Below are 5,656 nucleotides of genomic sequence, written 5' to 3'. Positions count from 1 at the left end.
TCCTGCGTGGTGAGCAGGACAGCAGGGAGGATCCGGGTGTCTGGTGCTTCTCAGCACTTTGCATTAGACAGTGACTTTCTCAGCGAGCAGTGTTAAAGTTTGCTGTCCCCCTTCAAGTTTCTTTTTGCTAATGCAGAAGCTTGGTCAGCATTTCTCTAGCCTAGAGGCTGTGTCTATAATGTTAATATTGTATAAGCACCTTAAGAGATTTTCACATGCTTCATGTTATTCTTCCAGCATAAATGTATCTTCAACTAGCAATTTTAGCTGCCATAGCTAAATTAGAAATAGTTAAAAATATTTCGATAAAACAGCAAGTGAAACCTTTAGGTTTAAGAGTGGTTATAAGAGCTAAAGGGACACAACAAAATTAGAGTCCCACCTGGCACCTGGCTTTCAGCAGTTGCAGACACGTTCCCGATGGTCGTTCGTGTGAAAGAAGAAAGGAGTTTCTCAGATAACTGGGAACTAAACTTTTTTGAGTTTGAACATAATACTGAACACAGTACATTTTTGATAGTTTGTGTAATGCATAAGAAGATTGGCTGTTCTTTGACTATGCGTTAGTATCTTACATGATTCTGTAAGAAATGAACCTCACGTACTTCTTCAAATTCTTTCCAAATAATGAGGGGCACTTGCAGGGCTGAGAGAGCTGCCAAGGGGTTTTGAATGCTCAGCATTAGCATTTGCAGTACAGCTTACTTCGGCTTTATAGTAACTGTGGAGATAGTAATTCCAAGTGAAGTAGACATGCACTCGGGGTGTGTGTGTAGTGACTTTGTTAAGCAAAAGTAGCAGTCTGGATCAGTATTTTTATTCCTTTTGACCTGTTCTTCAGAAATTTGACTGTTCCCTGGACCGTTTGAAAGTCATGCCCAGTCTATGTGCAGGTTCTTGAGAAAACCTGAGGCACTGTGGCTTTTCAGAAGGAGAGAGAGATATTATCTGTGCTTTTTCCTATTGTTTTCACAGCCATTGCTAATTTGCCTGATGAAATATTTAACAAAATGTTTTCCCTCTCTTCTTGCCCTCTGAGAAAGGTTAAGTGGTATGGAAATTTAGATTAACCTTGAAACAACTTTATTGACAGTATGAAAAAGCAAAGCACCTTGTTGCAGAGGTTAGTAACTGTAGTTTTGAGGAGCAGAGAGGGGGCTGAAACTTTTGGAAATTAATTATTTAATCCTGTCCTCAAAACCAGGGAATAAAGAGAAATGGAAAGGCTCTAGCTAAGGAGTGAAGGGTAAAAGAGATGAATGGTGCAAGAGGAGGAAGCCTTCACTGAAGGGGAGGCGAGGTCAGTAGTCAGAAATCCTCGCTGTGTAGGAGAAACGATGCCTGCCATTGAATTCCTTCTAGCACAGGAAATTGTAATAAAGTGACTCAGGTAACTTTTAATTGCGGGAAAGATCAGTCTTAAAAGTTAACAAAGGTAAAAGACATCAGCAGCTGCTTGAAGACAGTATGCAACCCTGCCACCAGTCAGTGAGGGCAGCTTTGATCTATACTGGGAGGACCCTCGTGGAGTTGAAGTTAATATACAGTGATACTCGAAGAAGAGAGGTGCCCAGTTAAAGTGTACCTGAAAAATTTATGCCTGTGATTTGACTGCGTCCACAGGGAGAAGAATTAAAATGAACACAAAGCATGTTTAAACATTGAGTAAAGTGTACCATCATCTCCTGTAACTCTTTAAGCCTCCTAGGACTAGAAGCAATGTTGCTTCCCTTTGGAAATCTTGTTTTTTTTTTAAATAGTGTGAAATTATGAGGAAACTTTTTTAACTTGTTCAGGTTTGATGGTTTACCTCGCTTTAGACTTATGCCAGTGCCTTTTTTCAGTGTTAAAAACTGACTTAGGTGGGAAAAAAGACCATTGTTTGATACATGTGTGTGAGCAAACATGGTTTTTGGAATTTCTCAGAGGTCTGGAATGTTTCGTGTCCTTGAAGAGAGGGGTTCATGAGTGGCAGGCAGCCCAGCCTAGTAGTGCAGGGATGGGCTAGAGGTAGCATGGCTCTGCAGGCCAGCCATCACGCATCTTGCATTACACAATGCCTGTTTCTCAAGGCAGTATGGTTTTATTCCTGGGGCAAGCTTTGTAAAAATGTAAATTGCATGTCTTCATGTAGGCATGAGCTAACAGAAGAGTCTCAGAGAGGGCTGTGGGAGCTGAGAGGTTTTGAAGAGAAGAGAGCCTGGTGAAGCAGACCTGAGTCACTCGGGCATAGGTGTCTTAGTGAGGATAGTTAATTAAAAAAAAAGTATTCTCTAGCATGAAGTGGAAGCTCACCAGTGTGTTTGTTTATATCATGCTGGTATTACATTTGATGTTTTTTTGTCAAAATGTAACATTTACAAATGAGTGTTCTTATGAGAAGTACTTGTTTACCAGCATGCACATGATAAAAGTTCCACCGAACTGCAGAACTGAAGAACTATTCCACCCTGCAAGTGTCCCCACTCATTGTAGGTCAGTGAAGCCACCCTGAGTATCACTAATCCTGATTCTGCAAAAACTCACCTTATGTGGCTGTGGAAGCTATTTTATTTATTTTTGAAGTTAATCCAGCTCAGGGCTTGAGTGGCAGTAGCATATCCTCTTAAGTGTAGGCATGCAAGCTCAATGCAGACAGCTGTTTTAACATTCCTGGCTGGAAGTCCTGCTCTCAAAAAACATATTTGATGCTTATACATAGTCTCTTGGCTGCCTACACTGAAGTCCATCTGTCAGGGTGGCAGGATGCCAGTTCACAAGGTGGTATGTTATTTTTAGTAGGACAAAGGTGCCAAGCAGGGATGTGTATTTGGGCTGCCTGCATAGCAATGTGCGAGCTCACTCTTCTGTGGGATGTTTCTTCCTTGTGAAGGCAGAGCCACCTCTGGGTCCTCCTACCCTGTAACCTTGGTGGTGCTTTGATGTCCTGATGCTAACTTTGAGAGAATGTATGACATCAGACTTGGAAACAAGTTGTGATTGTAACAGGTGCCTATGAAATACAAGAGCCATCTTCCTTAATCACAGATAATCCAGAACGGAAGTTACACACTTTCTGTAAGAAGTCAGCAATCACTAAATTGTCTTTGTCTACTCCTAAAGTCTCTCCCTTCCGTTCTTTGCTGTACTGTGGCATATCTGTCATCAGCTGCCCAATATATGCAGGTTGTCCTTTTAATTATTAAATTAGCTAATACAATTGCCGTTTATTTGGAGTCAAATTAGACTTTGCAAGTCTTGTTTCGTACTCTTAATGCTATTTCTGTTGTCAAATTCTACCGCTTAAAAGACTGTTTTTTCTAAATACTGGGGGTTGTTTTTTTTTTTGTTTTTTTTTTTTTTGTAGGGATCCAGTGGTTTGTCTTGCATGTGAGTTTGCCTTGTGAGTGTACCATTAATTTCAAAAGCAATTCCTGAAAATTAACAGTGGCACCTGGAAAGGGCAGTTTTATTACTGGCATTACAGTGTCTGAATAATTTTTAAATATTTTGCTTCTTTGGCAAGTGAGTATTGTAATAGAAAAGGAATTTAATTTGAAAATTCATGTGTATAAAGTCAATGTTAGGTTTTAAGAAATACTATATTAATGAAAATATTTGAGTCTTCAGGAATGGCTTCATTGATATCCCCAAAAATGACTAGTGTATGAATTTATTTCAGTTTCTAGAATGCAATACATTAAGATAAGAAAGAGAGAGATAAGAAAGGGGTCTAAGCCAGTTTAATTTTATGTGGACTCTCCATAGTTTTGGGAACAAACCATAATTACAAAATACGAAGATAAAGCTTTTATGAGATAAGAGCTGAAAAATTGGATAAACCTGTGTAAATGGTTTTGGTACAGATAGTGGCTTGAGAGCCAGGGAAGTAAAATCCTTTCCTAACCTGGAAAGAGAATAAATATTTAGACTAGTTTCAAAAATATTTTGGACTCTGGTGTTGTTTTCATGAGGATCATTTGTGGGTTGCTGTTTCTAGCATTAGGCTAACCATTTCACTGTGACTGTACTCTTCTGGGAAATCACTTTCTTACCAGTGTTTTACAGCTGGATGCTTTGTGTGCCCCTCAGTGTACCCTTTTACAGACTTCCCCAAAACCTGTGTGTGTTGATTGTATTTATTGTATTTCTAGTTAAATCCACCCATTTATCTCTGTCCCACCTGGAAGGAGAGGGCAGAAGGAGTAGTTTCACATACTCTATCAGAAAGCCACGACTTCTGCCTGCTGGATTCCGAGGCAGAGTCCAGCTGCCAAGTGAGCTGGGTCTCTATAATGTACCCTTGCCTGGATGTTGGCATGTGAAGCGCTGGAATTCTGTGCCGCTGGGATTTATTTGTCTTGATCTTGCCACTTCCGGGGTTATGGGTGCCACTGGAGGACAAGAGCTGGAGCCTGCTGAGAGCACTGGGTATGTGTATGTATGCTGCAAGATCACTGAGGTTTTTTAAGGCAGGATCAACTTGCTAGCTTAAGAGGAGGGACCATCTGGAAGCAGTGAAATGGCTGGCCAGCGTTTCATTTTATTGTCATCATTCAGCCTATGACTACTTGTGGCTTACATTGAAGACGCTTCCTGCTACCCGGTATCTGAAAAAGCTGGTTTCCTTACAGGGTTGTCTCAGGATTAATCCCTACACTTGTTAAACCCTACAGGTGTGGTCCATTTATTTTTACAACATGCCCATGAGGAGGGAGTATTTTATGAATAAAAAAATTAGGCAAAAACTGAAACTCACAACAATGTTAATGAGCATTTTTTATTGCTTGTTGTTTTTCCCTGGTAAAAAAAAACAACATGCTAAACTTATTCCTCAAATACAGGATTTTAGTTTATCTGAGTGAAAGCCGCATCTTGGTTTATAGGTAGAGTAACACTAAGACTTGTCCTGTCAGCAGTCTTTTGTACAAACCTGTGCTTGCTTTTGCACACTCAGGTGGGCAGATCTAGCTGCAGGCTGAACATACTGTGCTCTCTCCTGGGCATAAACAGAACATCTTGGGATGCAGGTGAAGTGACTGCAGCTCTGCTGGTGCATGTGGATTATGCTGTTTTCCCTCATGGATGATTTAGCACACAGAAGGTTCGGTATTGATATTTCTGGCATATCTGTAACATCTTTGTTAAAATGCTGATCAGGCAGCAGGCACGGTTCCTAGTAATTATTTATAGTACACGATGCAGTTCTATTGCCCTTTCCTATAGCTGAGAAAATAGAAAGATCAACTTTACTTTTATTCCCTGCCTTACTCTCCTGCTCTGTAGGTGGACTGGTATTTTTTTTTTTCACAGTATAATTTAGGTATAATTTTCTTAGGCATTTAGAGAAGGTGGTTTTTTTTTGACCATGTAAGCAGTATGTGTATAGTGAGTTCAATGAAAGGTGGGGGTAGCCTTTCCTCTGAAGCTTCTGCCTGCAAGATTTACTGTTGTGAGTGATATACCTTAACTTGCCTTGCCAGTGTCATATCCCTAAGGGATGCTTTCTGAATCTCTCCCGTTGTGTCCTTGCCATTAGCTATGTCATCGTCCACAAGCAGCTGCATTGACAAAAAGCATCATTTGAAGTGACTGGCAAAATGTGCTTTATGTTTCTTAGGAGCAAGAAGAGGCTTCGACACATGCTTCCCTGATTGTCTCTTTCCCTTTACATTAA

General features: G+C 40.4%; 1 protein-coding gene across 1 annotated transcript in view; it reads left to right on the top strand.

The window, feature by feature from the left end:
• Positions 1-5,656, top strand: part of SLCO5A1 (solute carrier organic anion transporter family, member 5A1) — a 145,771-nt gene that overhangs the window by 74,168 nt on the left and 65,947 nt on the right. The gene's annotated exons all lie outside the window — the stretch shown is intronic.

This window comes from Chaetura pelagica, unplaced genomic scaffold, assembly GCF_000747805.2.
Source record: "Chaetura pelagica isolate M959 unplaced genomic scaffold, ChaPel_1.0 scaffold83, whole genome shotgun sequence".
NCBI lineage: Eukaryota > Metazoa > Chordata > Aves > Apodiformes > Apodidae > Chaetura > Chaetura pelagica.
Note: the sequence above shows the minus strand (reverse complement) of the source record. Positions and strands in the feature narration are given on the sequence as shown.